Genomic DNA, 18544 nt, shown 5'->3' with positions numbered 1-18544 from the left:
CGGGATGCCAGGGGATGCCACAGGCTCAGGGGCGCAGGGAAGGGGTGGGAGCGGCAGCCGAGAGGAGGAGGGCAGGAGGGCTTCACGCTCTACTCGGTGCCACCGAGAAGGGGCCAAGGCCTCCCACCATGAGGCACGGCAAGCCCACAGGTGCCCGCGCCAGGGCAGCGTGGGAAAGCTCGGCCCTGCCCAGCCCGCCGTCCCCGGCCGGTCCCTGTCGCCAGGACTGACAGCAGCCCCATCCCGCGCCCAGGCCGGAGCCTTCGCCCCAACACAGGCTGCTCTGGGAGAACCCCAGGGCGTGCAGAGTCTGAGCAGCTGCTAGAGCCCCCAGTGGGCCAAGCCTTCGAGCCTGCACGTGCAGAGCACTGGCAAAGGCAGGCGGAGGCCGCGGGGGCCCTGCCTCCCGTCTACCCCCTCGGCCATCCAGGGGGCCCATGGCTGGAGGGACGGCCTGAAGAAGCAAGAGATGAGCGTCCCCATCGGCTCCTCGTCACAAGGGAAGAGTATCAGGCCTTGGGCAGAGCCAGTGGTCGGTCAGCGTGTCCCAAGACAGAGCTGGCCTGGGATTTGGGATGCCCCTGCCTCTGACATCTGTGTCCTCAGGCAAGTCCAGCCGCCCTGGGCCTCCCCCCGTCTAGCTGGAAAATAAAGGACCATTTTAGGGCCCCTGTGGACACCACGTACCACCAGGCATGTGACATCCTCACTAACAGGGTAAGGGGAGAAGGAAGCACTTCCAGTCAAAAGTGCCTGCTTCCTGCCATTAAGACTATTATGGGAAGTGGACATGGCTCAATGGATGGAGCGTCCACCTACCATATGGAGGGTCCAGGGTTCAAACCCCGGGCCTCCTGACCCATGTGGAGCTGGTCCACGCGCTGTGCTGATGCGGGCAAGGAGTGCCTTGCCACGCAGGGGTGTCCCCCTCATAGGCGAGCCCCACGCGCAAGGAGTGCACCCCATAAGGAGAGCCGCCCCGTGCAAAAAAAGCACAACCTGCCCAGGAGTGGCGCCGCACACATGGAGAGCTGACGTAGCAAGATGACACAATGAAGAAGAGACGCAGTTTCCCAATGCTGCCAGATAATGCAAGCGGACGCAGAAGAACACACAGCAAATGGACACAGAGAACAGACAACCGGGGGCGGGGGGAGAGAAATCAATAAAATAAATCTTTTTAAAAAAAGACTATTATCCTTGTTTGTCCTTTTTTATCGATTTTACTGAAACCTATTCATAAACCATAGAATCCATTTGAAGTGGACAGTGAGTGGCTTTTGGTAAAATGATAGAGTTGTGCATCTACCTCTGTAATCAATAAGAGAGCATTTTTTTGTGGCACTTCTGGGAAACTCAAATGCCTGTTTTTTTTTCAGGGTACTTAGTATAGTGAACTTACCTTGACACTGTTTAAAAATGTATGCTATTTATTTTGTGAAATCCTGCAGTAAGATAATGCAAATCCTTCCCGGAAGTAGGTGAGGAATGTGTGTGTACAGTCACCAGCATGACGGAAAAGCCAAATACCATCATCCGGAGGCGGCCGTGCCGCTGACATTTGTCTTTCCAACGCTCGGCCCTCCACCCCCAGGCCCACCCGCCGTCCCCGGCGAGGTCCCTTCTCCTCCTGACTCCAGACTCCACCTCCCTGCGCTCCACACTCTGTCCCTGCTCACCTAGATGTGAGATACTCCGTGTCTGTGCTCATCCTGCAGGAGGAAAAGAGCATGTCCGTTTCCCCGTGGGCTCGGTTTCCTTCTGTGTCTTCCCCTGACAGGGCTCCTTGGAGCTCAGGTGTTGCCGTCACTTTCTGAAGCCTTCCTTCCTAGCGGTCGCTACATGGGGGGCTGGGGGCTGTGTGGTGGGCCTCTACCTCGACTTCAATATCCTGTAGGAAGCAATGCAACCATCGCCCCTTGGAAGCCTTCCCCGGCCTCCCTCACCGGCCCCCAGGCCCGCTGCCCCAGGCTGGGCCCGTTTCCAGGATTCTGAGCCATCTGGTGCTCTCTTCCTAAACTTGAATTGGGGAATCCCTTGAAGGCTAATTAGGGGTTGCGAATCCCGACGTGGAGCTGTCTAAGGCCAGGGCCCTTGCAGGGCCCGACACAGAGGAGGCGCACTGGGGAGTTACAGGATGACTTCACTGATGGGTCAGGGACTGCTTTGGGGGTTGATTGTGCCTGCAGGGCCCGGTGGTGGTTTGAAGCTGTCCCTACCCCAGAAAACCATGCTCTTAACTCTCCTCCACCCCTGTGGGACCTTTGGACCAGGCTGCTTCAGTGGAGCGTGGCCTCCCCCGTGGGCCATTGTCCCTTCCTGGAGTCCTTTAGGAGAGCGTGAAACTCAGAGAGGGAGAGCCGCAGGGGCAGCCGGAGGCTGGATGCCCACGACCCAGAAGAGAAAGGGAGCCTGGAGACGCGGAGCGCCCGGAAGCCAAGGCCGGCACTTGCCGGGGACTCCCAGGCCAGCGGGCGCCTCGTTGGCCTCCACTCCGGGCGTGCGGGCAGGGCACCCCTGGAGGAGGGAAGGTCAGGAGACAGAAGTGTATCAGAGAAGACACTTAAGTGGACACCTACACGCGAGCCACGCTTGCTGACACCTCCTGAGAGCCAGGCACTGGCCTCAGAGCCCCGCCCTGGAGGAGCCTCGGTACTCCCCTGGCACCCCGTGTGGGAGCCGAGGCCCTGCCGAGCGGGGCGGCAGCACCTTGCAGCGGTGCCGAGCAGGAGGGGCTTGACGGCCTCCTCAGGGACCTGCAGAGCTGCCCCACGGAAGAGAGGTTCACGCTTCTCTCTTTTTTTTTTTAAAGATTTATTTATTTATTTATTTATTTCTATCCCCCCTCCCCCCACCCCAGTTGTCTGTTCTCTGTCTATTTGCTGCGTCTTCTTTGTCAGCAGCATAGGAATCTGTGTTTCTCTTTGTTGCATCATCTTGCTGTGTCAGCTCTCCATGTGTGCGGCGCCATTCCTGGGCAGGCTGCGCTTTCTTTCATGTTGGGCGGCTCTCCTTACGGGTGCACTCCTTGCACGTGGGGCTCCCCTACGTGGGGACACCCCTGCGTGGCACAGCACTCCTTGTGCTCATCAGCACTGTGCATGGGCCAGCTCCACATGGGTCGAGGAGGCCTGGGGTTTGAACCACGGACCTCCCATGTGGTAGACGGACGCCCTAACCACTGGGCCAATTCCGCTTCCCAGGGGTTCACTCTTCTCCCTGCACTTTTCTTCTGCTGTGAGCTGCAGAGAAACACATCAGGGTCCAAGATAAGGTCTTTAAGCTCGAGTTATCCCCAGGTGCACAAGGCCACCTGAGGGGTCAAGAGTTACTCAAAACACAAACAGCCGCTTAGCAAAAAGGACAACAACAGAAAGTCAAGGATGAAGAAAAAGAGAGAGAGAAAATTCTACAGGAGCGACACCTAAGGTCCCGACCCCTGGGCAAGCAGGGAGTGGGGGCAGCAGGTGGAGACTTTCGTGCCTGTTTGGGGAAATCATCCCTCTAGGGCAGGAGGACAGAGGCAGGACCTGTGCGCTGAAGAGACCTGATGGGGATCCCGTCCTTCTTCCTGCCCTCGTGGGACCCAGGGGCTCAGGCCTCTGCCGTGGAAGGAGGAAGTGGTAGCAGCATGGGCAATCCTGCCCGCTGCCCAGGGCATCTGGCCCCCCTCCAGGCCAGAGTGACCCGTGGCCATCTCTAGAGGAAGTCATTGTTGCTCAAAGCGTTCTAGGTCACCATGCCTCGGCCTCTCTGTGGTCAGGACCCACGAGGCACAAAGAGGATGTCGGGGGGCAGCAGAGCCAAGAGCACCCGGAGCACAGAGTTGAGCAAGTTGCGGTGAAGACGCATTGCAGGGAGGGAGAAGGTGCACTATGGGGTGCCGGGGGGCAGCTCGCTCGGGGTGTTTGGAGGAACGTGTTAGGAGATTTGGGCTTTGGGGGAGGGTCCAGGGGCTCCTCTGGGGAGGGTGCGGCTCTGTGGCTGGATTTCACCAGCTGTGGTCACGGGGAGGGCAGAGTGTGACGGGCCCAAGCAGGAGTCGTTCACCGAATAGGAAAGGGAGGTTTGGGATTCTGTAGGTCGCACCATGGCCTTGTTTTCATCTTGTTTTATCACGATATCAGGGTGACCTTACCTGAAACTCCTGTTCTGTGAGATGGTTTGCGTCCAACAGGAGAATGACACGTAGCTGTGAGCCTCAGGCCCAGAGGTCGGGCTTGCTCCTCTTAGAAGCGTCGCGGCTTCTTAGACTGACTGTCCCACGCTGAACCACCACCAGCTGGACTAGAGAACCACTGTAGCTCAGCAGCCCGCAGTGGAGCAGGGCTCAGTTTGTCCACGGCGAAAGGGCAATAGAAGAAGAGAGCTCGGCCCGGCCACCATGCAGAGACTTAAACAGGGGCTGACCGTCCCTGTGTGCCCTCAGCAGGGACAGGCGAAGCATGGCAGGCTGTAGGAGCCACGCTGCTGTTCCTGTGACAGCCGGCAAGCCAGGTACTGTCCTTCTTGCTGTGGAGCAGTCAAAGCCACGCTGGCCCCAGCCCCTCGCTGTGCTGTCTGTGGGATGCACCCCCTCTTCAGCCTCTCCCCACCTTAACACTGCCCAGAGCCTCGTCCCTCGCCACCGGCGCCCCCTCGCTCCACGCAGCTGCTGCTCCTTTCTGCAAACGAGCGCCACCAGCCCTGCCCACGTGGTCTCCTCCAGGGGAGGCCACACAGCCCTCTGGGTGCTGGGCCCGGGTCCCCCCTGCCCCTGCCTCGAGAAGGCCACCATCCAGCACATGGAAACGTTTGTGTTGCTCCATCCTGTTTTCTCTAAGGACCTTGTCCACTCTCGCACCTGCCTGGCCACTTCTCTGGATTTTTTAAGGCCACCTCACTTTCCCTCTTCTGCCATAAAACTGCCCGGTCAGCACAGAAGGACACCCAGTATCCAGAGCCACGACAAAGCCTGTGCACGCACTCTTCACTGTGGTTTTACCTAAAGCCTTCCAGCACCGGCAGGACGTTGGCGTCAGTTTATGCAGTGATTTCTGTACCTGCCCTAAGCTCCCCGGCGCAGGATGTGGTCTTCAGCTGTTTGTCCTTCCTGAGTCCTGGCCTGATGGGTTGCTCAAGGCAGCACTCGGTAAACACCTGCGAGAATACTGAGTGCAGAGGCTTTTACCTCCCAGACGCGAAGCTTTTAATAGCCACCTTGGAGGTGGCTCTCCCTGCGATGGTTGCACACCCCTCCCTTTTCAGACCGAGGGTCTGTGAAGTCCCAGAACTTGACCGAGTCCCTCTCCGTCTGGACCCAGCGGGAAACGGCCCGCACGCTCACAAGGTAACTGAGAGTTTAACAAAGGGACCGATCCTACGTTCTGGCGGAAGGTTCCAGAACTCGAGAGATGGTGGCGCACCCCGGGGTCGCAGTTGCGGCCCCGAGGGGCAGGGAGAGGGAGCTGCTTTAGAACTGGGAGAGCACTCCAGGCCCGCCGGATGGGAGCTGTCGCTTCAGGAAGGGTCCTGGCAAGGAGGAAGCCAAGGAAGGAGGCGCCGCCCCACACCTACCGCTCTCCATCTGCTGGCCGCGCCCAGGCGGGTGGACAGTGGGTGGGAGGGCAAACCGAGACGGGCAGCAGGGCGACCCGCGGACACGCCTGGGCGCCTTTCGCGGCCTGTAGAACGCCTGGCTCTGTCCCGAAGGGCCTAGTTGTGGGCTTTGTGAAACGCCGGCGCCTGCTTTCCCCCGCCTTCCCCGCTCCTCATGCCATCTGCAAACCAAACAATCTGGTTTCATGTCTCCAGTTACTTAGATTCTGGACTATGAGTTCATCTATTTCCGTGGCCTTTGCAGGCCTATCAGCCATCGTTCGTTAGAGGTACCCACGTTACATACTAAAAGAAAGAGACTAGGAATTTTACAGCCGCCTTTTTACAACAGAACAATTAGCGAAGGCCTCTGTACAGCTCCTCTAAAGCATACACAGGCAGGACAACTGTGAAAAAACAATCAGATGTGATTCGATGATAAAAATTCCTTCTTTAAAGAAGGGTGTGTTAGCCAGCTTTGGGTGCGTAACGGATATAGAATCCCAGTGGCATAAAATAACAAGACTTGCGTCTCACTGAGGAACGTGTGGGTCATCTAAGGAGACTCTTCTTTAAGCTGCAGGTCAAGATCATGTAAGTCCAAGTGTCTCCTTCCGGGGCCCAAGCTAGAGGGACAGTGGGCACATGGTCAGAAATGCTCAGAGGGTGGACAGAAGTAAGCGTTGCTCCTTAAGGCCTGGGCTTGGAGCTGGCACATACCACCTTCCGCCCGTATTCCATTGGCCTCTAGAAGTCACACTGCTGAGGCCGCCTTCGATGGGGCCCAGAGGTCCTCCCTCCGCACGCGCGAGGGAAGAAGCGACCATTCGCTAAACAACAATCCGTTTCCACAGGTCGATGGCGTCACATCCTGTATGTTCTATTTCTCTCCCTTTTTTCCTGAACTTTATAGCTGTCTAATTTATAACACCAGAAACCGAGGTAATGGACATTTACCAAAGGCTCAGAATATATAAATCCAGAAACAGATTCTATACATTTCCTGCAGGCTCAGTATTTAGAAATCCAGAAATCATTTGATATTCATGAAAACTCTGTTTTTAAAATCAGGCTTGATGTACATTTCTTCCAAGCACTCTGCAGAGTTGGGGGTGGGGGGGTGTCCTTAATAAATGTTGACTCTTACATTGGCAATTTTTGCCTTAGTGTTGATTCTATAGTCCTTTCTTCTTGTAACCCCCATCAGTCTACCAGTTCCTAAAAGCCAGCCATTTTCATAGCTGTAAAGTCTGCCAGAGCCACCCAAGAGGTCTGAGAAGACCAGAGAGCGACCCCCGTGTGAGGCTGCAGGTGAGCTCAGCACCGCCCCCCCCCCCCCCCGCCCACCTCTTCACGCTCCTTCTCTCCATCCTCATCCCATCTGCAGAGCCCAATAGCCAGGGCCTCCTGGGACACCCCAGAGAAACAGCCTCCTATGAGGGTCTAAATAGCCATGAAATGTGCATTCTGTCTGTGCCTCCAAATGACCAGGGGATCATTCAGTCCATGAAATTGCTAAGCAGAGCCATTTGTTTGGTTTTTCATATTATATTCTGGTATGTCAAGCATGGGGTTTTTAAATTCCTTTTGAGCACTTTCCTGAATCATTTCCCATGCGAAATGCTGATGACAATAAGGTTTTGTAAGCACCACCAAGAAAGGATTTAACTTTAAAACTCAATCTGGTTGTGCCCTTTAAAATACACAAATCCCCCGTTAGTTTTCTGTCTTCCCTGGGTCTGGTTCTGTTTTATAATAAACCATTTAGGATGACCAACTGTCCTGGTTTTCCCAGGACAGAGGTGTTTCTTGGGATGCAAGCCATTTTTTAGTGCTAAAACCCAATAGTCCCAGGTAAATTGAGATGGTTGGTTAACCTAATACCATGTTAGCCTAATTCACCTTTACTACTGCAATGCAGCTACCAGCCAAGTCAGGTAGATGTGCTGATTAAAATCTGGGAGAGGAGGCAAAGCTCCTGAAGCCAGCCCCTACCCCAATTCTACCCCCCACCCTTCTAAACCCACACATCAATTTGACTAATATCCCCCTTGCCAGTTACAACCACCAGTTAATATAATCCTTAACTGTAAATTAGACCAATGCCAGGAGAGAGTCTGGTCAAAAGCCAAAGATATAATCCAGAGTTTAAATTAACATCTCTCAGGGAGGAAATCTCCCATGGAAAAATACCATGGAAAAATCCATTACTTTGACCACACAGATACATTCATTACAGCAAGACTATAATTACAACATTGCCCGTCAGGGTTTCCATTCCATTATAAATGGGGTCTAAATGTTGGTGGAATACAATTCTTTCCAGCTGGAGTAAACCATGGACAGGTTTTCAGCCCATTAGTTTGTTTACAAATTGGCAAGGCAGGGGTGGGGGAGGGAGGGAAGGGCGAGAGGGGAAAATGAGATTGGGAACAGAATAAATAATATGGATTTTCGTTCTTAGTGTGCTTGCCAGGTTGAAACTAAAAGAAAGCAAACAAACAAAAAACAACTTACCAGGGTCAATACCAGTGAAGACCCTAAAATTTTGAATTTTGTACTTAACCTGCCTTGAAAGATGGAGCATTGGACAAAAGCACTGGGGTTTACCTTTTTCCCCCGTAGAGCTCAAGATTGGCCAACCGCTGAAGAACCTGGAGCTTCAGGCACACATGTGCTTTTTAGGGAAAGCACAGTCATGCTGGGATGAGAGATCTGGGAAACAAGAGACCTGGGTTTTTGTCCTGCCTCTTGTACTAGCTAACTCTGTGACCCGACGTAAATCACTTCATCTCTCAGGGACTCAGCTTCCTCTTCTGCAAAATAGAGATGATATTGATTGGTCTGGCTGGTTTAGAATCCTTTTGTGTATCCAAAAGGGTAATAACATGAATTCTTTGCCCCAAGTGCTAAGAGTCTTTTCTTTTTGTTCTTTCCCAGTTCCTCAAGTTGAGTCCCCCAGCTCCCCTCTAGAGGGTAGAGTTGAGGGGGGCTCATCTGCTGGGGTCCGAGGGACCACCCTGCCCAGTTTGGGTGCTCCTGCGATTTCCCATGACCAGAGAAGAAGGGAGACACCTCCACCTCCTGTATTGGATACTGCCTCACTCAACTCACCCTAAAGCAAATACTCGCTAGAGCCTGGTGGAGAGGTAAGCTTGTTTTTACTGCTTTGCAATAATTTATTGCTCCAAAGCCATCAAATCATTGTGGGGAATGTCAGGCATCGTGTCTTACTCTGGTGACCTTGTACAGCACAAGAGGCCAAAGCCTGCACCAGAGCGTCCTGCAAGGGCAGGACGTAGACCCGTCTCAGGTCTTACAAGGTTCCCAGGGTTACCATTAGGAGTAATGATCCTTATAAAATGGTCAGAGGATAGGAATTCCAAAAATATTAGGTCCCTGTGACAGTTTAAAGTTTTTGTGTGTGAACCCCAGGAAAGATCATGTTCTTAAACTAACCCATCCCCATGAGACCCTTTGCTTACGTTAGATTCAGCTGAGGGGCTCTTAATTAATTCACTTTTGATTAGATCACTTCATGCCTCTGATTGAACTGCGCCAGGGAGGTGTGGCCCAGGTTGGTCTCCGCCCTCTTGCTGGAGTCTTAGATAAACTGAGAACACGAAAGACAGCTGCGACTTTCCGCCGTGAGGGAGAGGACTCGAGGGTCCCTAGCAGCCAAAGCAGAAGCAACCAAGGCCCCAAGAGGCTGGGTCCATGGAGCAGCTCCCACTGAAGAGACAAGCCCCATGCCGTGCTTGGGCTCCCGCCGTTGAGCTGCGCAGCCAGTGGCCCAGAGGTGGAGGCCGACGCGCACCATTTTGTTGTAGCAGGCCCAGGCTCCCCAGCAGCAGGCCTTCACTGAATTGGCATCCCCCATGGGGCCTTGGTATGGACGTTTTCGCAGCCTCAGACTGTACATTTTCACCCTAATAGAGTCCCTGTATAAATTCAGCCCATTTCTGGTAATTGTGCACTGGCAGCCTTTGGCAAACTAAGACCATCCCTGGCCTCCCCTCTCATCTGTCGAACTTCTAGGAAGAGTGAAGAGAAAGTAAACAATGCCAGTTGTTTATTTTTTATTTGTTTGTTTTAAATCACAGCTGTTGCAGAGTTAATGCTAAAGAGAAAGTTTTACTTAGATATTCAGATCCAGCTTTCCATTCTCAAACGCCTTAAGAATTTAGAGGTTCTTTTTTTACCCCCAGCTGTCAGGAAGTACTGTAATTAATCTGAATGATGGAGTTAGGTGGACAAAGGTCCAAGTTGAATTTTGTAAGGTTATAAAAACTTTCAGGATTTTTAGCCATTTATTTTAAATAACTGTCAGCTAAAAGTGTAATCTGGCATGGTTTTCACTTAGGTTTGAAATAAATGGCCAGTTGCCTTCTTATTTAATTCATGGTACTATTTAGCCATGATTCTAAATTGCAGAAAGCCCATTTTTTGTAAAGACCAACATCACACCAATTTTTTAACTCATGAAGTGGCTATAGATCTTGTTTACTCTCCTCAGGAACACATTCTATGGGGAGCTATTTAAGCAGGGTATGTTACGGATAATTCACATTAATATTTTGCTTTGAGAGCTGATGCTCTTGTCACCCCACATAATTCCCGTGCCGGGCAGGGCAGCGTGATTGAAAGAGTACCTGAGGCTCTTACTCCAAGCTGGCTCCTGCTGCCAGCACACAGGGAACTGGGGCTCAATAGGTGCTGCTCCGTTTTCCAGCCTTGCTCAGAAAGGCTGCCAGGTACACACAGGGCGGTGGGAGAGACCCACGCGGCTTGTTAGCACCTGCAGCATATTCTGCATTTTCCCAACGAGGAGAGTTGCCAAACTGTCTTTGTTGAACTAGCGTAAGTAAGAGTTATCCATTTCCCAGAAGAGTGACAGATTTCCATTGTCACTGGCAAGTGCCCCAAATTCAAAATTGGCACTTCCGTAAAGTCAAACAAGTGATTTCTCCATGAAGTCAAGCTCAGGCACACTCCTGGGATTGGGCAGGCACAGTTCCTCACCTGCCTTTTATAGAACAGGGACAAAGATCTATTACTGATGTTGTTTTTTTAAAAATGGGGACCTGCAAATGAGGCTCCCATGGCAATTTTCGTTAAGAGAAAAAGTCTTCTGAGCTTCAGAGAAGGTAAAATCTGGAGCACGTCACCACTCCAATGGTATTCCCAGCTCCACAGTTCAGCACTAAATTCCATGGATCTAGAAAGTCCTTTTTATTTCATAAGATGAAAATTACACTCTTTCAGCCACGGGCCAATGCCTGTTCTTATTCATTTAAATATTTAATTGAGCAGCCCTGTGTGCTGGGTTCTGTACCAAGTGCTAGAAATAGGAGGACCAGCTCTTGAAAGCCGAACAGCCCAGTGGAAGGACGAAAGGGGCACAAAAGGCAGGGCTGACGCAACCACCTCCTGAATAAGTTGCAATATTTCTGTCCCATTAAAGGTGCTTGCCAAATGTCAGATCAGAACCCGTGGATTTGTCTGAAGAGGATCCGGAACAAGTAGGACAAAAGCGTGCAGTGTCAGCCTTCCTTGGCTTGGTGTCCCTTTCAAAATCCAGGCTCGTGCGGCGATGTATGGGAATCTTGCATGGAATGCATGACGGTTTTGTTAACTCACACCTTCTCACACAAAAAAAAGTCTAGGCTAGCGGTTAAACGCATCAGCTGTGGTGTTACCCTTCCTGGGTTCAGTTCCCTGCTCTGTACCTGGGTTGGTGTGTGTCTTTGGCGAGTTACTTAACCTTTCTTTTCTCTCGTTTTGTCTTAACCTTAGGAGTAAATTGAGGGTGGTAACGGCAGCCCATGTTACAGAACTCTGTGATGCAGGATGAATGAGGGAACTCGCGGGAAGCTTTTAGCCAAGTACCTGGCACCAATCAAAAGCACAGTGTTAGCCACTTGTTTTTCCAGGTGGTGTACATGTGGGAAGAGGTGAGTGAGCCGTGAATTTATGATCCTCATGAGTCCGTTTAAGTACACATCTTTGCTCTGAGGCATTTTAAATCCCTCAGAAGGCCTTTCAATGCCCACTTGGGCATCTCTCTCTGTCCTGAGGAGGTACTTGCCCCACGACGGGGGCAAAGAACTCAACCAAGCTCTGCCTCTTCCGGGCCTCACTGTCAACCATCTCGGGCAGGAATTTTCAGACTCTCCTCAGGCAAATGTGAAACTCCCACAAGGTCTCTTTGGGTCAAAGGTAAACAAAAGGAATAGCTTGCCTAGAACGTTCTCTTGGGAAAAAAAAAAAAAAAAAGATTGCAGTTTCTTTCTGGTTCAGGGAGCTCCTGACATGCCTCTTCTTGTTTTGCTTCATACTTGGGGACAGCAGAAATGAAGGAGTCTCCCCACAATCACAGGGCACTGTCCAGTGGACCATGATATATTTACTGAGACATTTTTAATAAATAAACCACAGCCTTTAACCCATGTGCTCTTATAAACCAACCAATTCCCATGGGGAGAGTTCAGGAGCCTTTATGGAGAAATACTATGTTCTCATGAGAATTTTATTAGAAATCAGAGACTTGAAATGCATCAAGCAGACAATTTATGAGGTTCCATGGGAACCATCCTTTCATTTTGTCATTCTGGGTTAATTTACTTCTTCAGTTCATTTTGATTTACTTTGTAAATTTTAGTCATGAACATTGTTCTGAATTTCTCAGCAAATTCCAGTCAGCTCATTGATTTCTTGAAATTTTCACTTTCCATTTTTAGCCTTAAAATAAGATCAGTAGTTATTGGTAGTCTATAAAAGAAAATCCCAAAATATATGGGAAACACATATTACTAGTCAAAAATGTGTCTAAACAGGTCTCTCCAAATGTAGATAAACAGCTCAGTGAAGAATTTTCTACAGCCAAGTACAATTCTTTAGGTCTCTTAACTTTTCCACTGAATCGTTTCTTCAAATAATTGTTTTTAAATTCTGTTTTGTGAAGTACCCAGTTAAAATTTCACTCTCCAAAAAACTTGTTGTTTATCATCATGTAACGCCACTTGGAAAATTGCCTAAACCCAGAATAGATGTTTGTGACGGTAGAGAGGAAGTGCTCTAAACAAGTTTTTTACCTTGGGCCTGTTCCAACATTTCATTAAATTGTCTGTGTTAATGGTGTGAGGAAAGAAACCAGGGCAGGGACTGGCCTTGGCCGTCATCGAGAAAGTTAGTGAATGACAGAGGAGCTAACCTCCTATTAAACAGCTGACCCACTTGCCTGTATTTGCACTTACCTCCTGGGTAAAGTCCCCAGAGTAGGTAATTTTTCCTAATATCTATTCAGTCAAAATGGTAACAGTATGTATTTTTCCAGCTAAACACTGGCCCGGGTTTCACATTCATTGAGCTGCCATCGAGGCGTGATCCGTTTGTTTTACCTTTTATGACCCATCGCCCAAAAGTTCCTAGGCACTTGTTTTAGAAAAGGGCATTATTAAGAAAACAATATGAGCCATTGCAGAGCTTTATCCTTGTTTGTACCGTGCGGGGGGGCGGGGGCTTCCCACGGACTCTGGACTAATGGAATTTGGTCATTCCTTCAAAATGCAAGTTGAGCAAGCATCATCACGGTTGGGGAGCACATGACTCCCACAAAAGACACACTCAGGCCCCACTCCCTGGCCCGGTGGGGCACATCCTTTTTTAACTAGGGCCTTTGAAGATGTTATTCATTAAGGTGAGCCCACACTGAACTAGGGCAGGCCTTAAACTAGTGCAGCTGAAGTTTTTACACATGGAGAGAGAAGCCATGGGAGGCGCAACAAGCTGGAAGTCAGCAGAACCCAGGAGGGAAGGGGAGGAGCCGCCATGTGCATTGCCTGGACAGAAAAGCCAAGGACCTGGCATCAGCGGCAGCCAGCCCCAGAGTGCCACCAGCTTCTGGGAGAAGGCAGTGCCTGGCCGACATCCCCATTTTAAACGTCTAACCTCAAACCCCTGACCCAATAAATACCTGTTATTAAAGCCAACCTCAGGAGCGAAAACAATTACAATCAATGAGTCTTTTCTAAGAATTTCCTATGTGTCAGCTCTGTGCTGCTTTATATGTATTTGTACTACTCAAAACACTATATAGAGTAGATCCTCTTGTCATGCCCATTTTGCAGCTGAGGAGCTTGAGGCGCCGAGCTTAAGTAGCCTCTCCATGACCACACAAAGAGATAGGCTTTTTACTCCCCCTGCCATGTGCAGACTGTTTGGGGCAAAGGAGCATCCTAGAAAGTAAGGCGGACAGGACGCAGAGCTCTGTCCCTAGCTAACTTCAGGAGTGGGTCAGCATGAAGCAGACTGAGGACCAGGCCAGGATTTAGATCCTGGGGATGGCGTGGCCTGATGTTGTCATTGTGTGGACAGAAAAAGAAGCTCTGGGCATGGGAAGCAATCGCCCCACCGGCTCTGCAGCAGAGCACTTTAAAACTTGGAAGTCTTAAGCCTTAAAGCAAATCAAAACAAAAGATCCAGCTTCTTGGCGCGGAGGACACATCCTGGAGAGGAAAAACTGTTCATAATTAGATGAGGACAACAAGGAAGGCTTCCAGGCGGAGGTGGCTTTGAGCCAGGACTTGGAGGGCGTGAGGGCTAGCGTTGGGTTAATGGCAAGAAGAGGAGGCAGTGGCAGAGAGGGGCCTGAAAGCCAGGGTCTGTGTCTGGCCCGCTCTCTCTTTTCTCTGGGATTTTGTTTCTAGCTGCTTCCCCTAGCTGGCCTCTTGTTCCTGAGAATTGTTAACAAATTGGTTTTTCTCAACCTCAAGGCAAGTTGTGTTTTGGTGATGGGCCAAGAAAAATACTCACTGAATACAAACCAGTCTTATATAACATACCAAGAAAAGTACCAGAGGAAATGTCATGTCCTTAGCACTCCTCGGAGGGACCCCCGCACTGCTCAGAGTGGCCCGGGGGGGCCCAGATAACAGATCTGGCTCCGGCACCCCAGCAGCAGTTGGGTCAGCCTCTGCGGAATGTTAGAAAGGACAGTCGGTCTTGGCCGGCCACGGGCCCCCCGCCCTGGGCTGGGGCTCTTCCAGCCACCACACGCAGGGACAAGGCTTCCGGGCCTGGGAAAAGCCGCGGGCCCTGGGCCGAGCTCCAGCGCGCGGCACCCTCCAGATCAGGGGCAGGAAGCCGTGGGCAAGGCGAGGGCGGGGGAGTCCACGATGTTGTCGGGGGGCACCTGAGAACCCGTGGGGGGCTCCGACGGCCAGCACCAGCCTCCCCGCTCCCCACGGGATAGACGGCTCTCGTCCCGCAAACGGCGAAGGAGCTTCCCGCACCCAGCGTGTGACTCCAAGCGGGCACCTGAGCGGCGCGTTCGTTGCCGGACAGTCCCAAAGGCCCTCGTTCCAGTCCGACCTTGGAAAGTGACCGCCTAGCCACGGGCTCCTGACCCACTCCCCACTCTTGCTTTTAGCCAAGGGCTGTGTTTGGGGTGAGTGTGATGAATGCCTCGCAGGCTGCATTCTCTTCTTTTCACAGAGAGTTCTGGAAACGCTTGAAGGGGCTCTAAGCCAGATGCTGAGGGATGTGCAGACTTGAGCAGTCATCTCGAGACTCTCCTCAAGGCCTCGGCCTAAACAAGCCACCCTCCTCCTTGGACGATAGGTGTGTCCAGAACAAGTAAGGGCCCTCCATTCCAGGCCCTCCCCTACCTCGGTAGGCTGAGCGGAAACAAGAGGTTAGAGGTCAGCGTCCTTGAACCTGGCATCTCTGAGCATGATCAAAATGGAAAAGAGCTTCATCTCTGGTTTAGGAAGGAAGGGTTGGCCCGAGTCCGTGTCTACGGCTGGGTTCTGCAGGCTTAGCCTGGCTTCTCAGGTACGCTCCTGCTCCAAAAGAGACCCTACAGCAGTGGGGTTAAAGGTTCTTCCCTGGCGGCGGACTTGGCCCAGTGGTTAGGGCGTCCGCCTACCACATGGGAGGTCCGTGGTTCAAACCCCGGGCCTCCTTGACCCGTGTGGAGCTGGCCCATGCGCAGTGCTGATGCGCGCAAGGAGTGCCGCGCCACGCAGGGGTGTCCCCCGCGTAGGGGAGCCCCACGCGCAAGGAGTGCGCCCCGTAAGGAGAGCCGCCCAGCGTGAAGAAAGCACAGCCTGCCCAAGAGTGGTGCCACACACACGGAGTGCTGACACAACAAGGTGACGCAACAAAAAGAAACAGATTCCCATGCCGCTGACAACAACAGAAGCGGACAAAGAAACAAGACACAGCAAATAGACACAGAGAACAGACAACTGGGGTGGGGGAGTGGGAAAGGGGCAAGAAAGAAAGAAATAAATCTTAAAAATAAATAAATAAATAAAAAGTTTTAAAAAAAAAAGCTCTTCCCTGAAGGTTCTCCCTTCTAGCAATGAAAAGGCCGTCAGAGCCCTCCACCAGAAGTGGCTCCTTGCGGCCAGGACCTCCTGCCTTGCTCACCGCTGTGTCCCCAGGACTGAGGAGAGTGCTTGGGCTCTGAAAATTCCTCCACGAATATTTGCTGTATCGATCATTTTTTCAAATGTAATGAATGTCTCATGATGATTGAGGAGGTTGTTGTTATGGGAGGAGGAGTGGGTGAGGAGGGTGGAGGGTATATGGGGACCTCATATTTTTTTAATGTAACATTAAAAAAATAAATAAGACAAAAAAAAAAAGTGGCACCAAACTGTAAAAAAAAAAAAATAGTAGGAAGACCTCAGCTATTCCTCCTTAGTCATGATGAGCCCAAAATGAGGACCGTCCCCAGAGTCTCAGGATAGAACCCCAGAAACGGAAGCAAACTGAAGGTCCCAGACTGGACACCACGGGCGGGTGCTGCAGTCGTCCTTCCCAGGACACGGCGCTGGTGGGACCAGAGCCTCCCTGTCCAGGCCACGGCAGGTCAGAATAGGACTCGAAAATACAACCATGTGATGGTCCTTCTAGCCTCCTACTGGAATGATACTATTTCCTAGGTTCCAGGAGAAAATTGCCAGAGCAGGGAGATGGGTTTCATTGTAAGTTTACCCTCTTCATTCTAAGTGAGGTTCTTTATGCTTTTTTGGCAGATCTTTGATTCATCTCTCCTTTAATCCCTAAGACATTGCCCAAACATTTACCCCAAACATTTTCCTCTGTGATTTAATCTAAACTCCTACCTTTCTGGGAAGACGAATTGAGCTCCCTTAATTTCCCCTGTTTTCTCTTTAAAAATGATTTGAATTTTCACTCTTTCTCACTTTTATCTCCTTTTAGGTTCAGGAAGTTTCCTTTTTCTTATGAAAACCAATATTCCCACCCTGGCATCAATCTTTATCCTTTTTCTACTGCCTTTTTACCTTATTCCATTAGTAACACCCTACTTCTCTTTCTGTAGATGCCTTCTTAAGATTTTTTTTTTTTAAGATTTATTTATTTATTTAATTCCGCGCCCCCCCCCCCCCACTCCGGTTGTCTGTTCTCTGTGTCTATTTGCTGCATCTTGTTTCTTTGTCCACTTCTGTTGTCGTCAGTGGCACGGGAAGTGTGGGCAGCGGCATTCCTGGGCAGGCTGCACTTTTCTTTCGCGCTGGGCAGCTGTCCTTACGGGGCACACTCCTTGCGCGTGGGGCTCCCCTACGCAGGGGACACCCCTGCGTGGCGCAGCACTCCTTGCGCGCATCAGCACTGCGCATGGGCCAGCTCCACATGGGTCAAGGAGGCCCGGGGTTTGAGCCGCGGACCTCCCATGTGGTAGACGGACACCCTAACCACTGGGCCAAGTCTGTTACCCCCTTCTTAAGATTTTAAAGATACTTGAGTTTCCATCATTAAGTAATAATTGCTTAAACTCTTCTTTAGCCCTGCTACCTCCTCAAACCACCCTTCTCTCCTTTTCCTTGACATTACCCTCTGGCAAGGTTCTTCGGCACATGCCTCATCCCCAGCAACAACTCAAACTTGACTTGGCCTCCATCCTCAAGGCTCTCCTCAATACCTCCAGTGTCCCCCAACTGACAAATCCAGAGGATTTTTCAGTCTTCCTGCTCGAAGAGAGTATATATGATCGAGAAGGAATCTCAGAGGCCATCTAATCTAACCCGGCCCTCTCAGATTCAGGAAGTGGAGGTGACACAACCTGCCAGAGCCCTGATACTCTCCTTTTCACTTGGAGCTCTCTCTGCTTCCACCCGGCTTCCCCGTCCCAGAACCACCACCAACAGGGCTCCTTCTAAGATGCCACCAAACGGCAGCCCACCACGCGGGCGCCGTGGGCGCCCTCACCCACAGCTGGCCTGGGCTCCTCCCACCACCGGTGCCCACGCTGGCTAATTTCTTTCCACACTCCCTGAGTGTGGGCTGAGCTGCCCAGGACATGGCCCTCTGCCCCTCCGCTTCACCAGCTCTCCCTCGGGCCACGATTCCAGCCCCACATGGCTTTGGTTGGGGGTGGGGGTGAGAGGGAGGAGACCCGACGCCATCATTCATTCGTTCCTACAATTAATGTAGGATATAAATTCTTTCCTTTTGATCTCCCAGGCTTTGTTCTTGAGATTCAAAACCAAGCGTGAGCAGTGAGCCCTTCCCTTCTCTGTGTTTCTGCAGTAATTGCGAAAGCAGAGTACACACAAAGCCCTCTCTGTTCCCTGAACAATGGCAGAGGAGGTTAGAGGTAAAAGGCATTTAAAAATGATTTACTATCAAATATTAGTTTAGTACATGTGTATATTTTCATAATTTACTTTAAAGAACACATCGTTCTCTTTCCAGAGGGTAGATGCAGTCATCTCCAGCAAATCCTTTTACCATCCTTCTAAAGTTCTCAGTTAAAGGACCCCTTTAGGTTTTGTCCCAGAAGAGACACTGGATGCAGTAGAATCTGTTTGACAATTAAGGTCAAGCTTCTTGAGCCCACTTGATGTGCCCCCCTCCCCCCTTTTATTAGACAAAATCTCTTTTAAAGAGACTTTGTACTCTGTAAGTACTGGTGCCTACAGCTTATGAGTTGGAT

At 51.2% G+C, this 18544-nt stretch overlaps 1 long non-coding RNA gene across 1 annotated transcript in view; it reads left to right on the top strand.

Annotated features, from left to right (window-relative positions):
* Positions 1-8474: 8474 nt before the first annotated feature.
* LOC111758873 (uncharacterized) overlaps positions 8475-18544 on the top strand; it is a 28610-nt gene continuing 18540 nt past the window's right edge. The window contains exons 1-2 of the long non-coding RNA XR_002793011.3: positions 8475-8726; positions 11374-11531. This is a non-coding gene — a long non-coding RNA (uncharacterized lncRNA). The remainder of the gene's footprint in view (positions 8727-11373; positions 11532-18544) is intronic.

This window comes from Dasypus novemcinctus, chromosome 25 (assembly GCF_030445035.2).
Source record: "Dasypus novemcinctus isolate mDasNov1 chromosome 25, mDasNov1.1.hap2, whole genome shotgun sequence".
Classification (NCBI taxonomy): Eukaryota; Metazoa; Chordata; class Mammalia; order Cingulata; family Dasypodidae; genus Dasypus; species Dasypus novemcinctus.
Note: the sequence above shows the minus strand (reverse complement) of the source record. Positions and strands in the feature narration are given on the sequence as shown.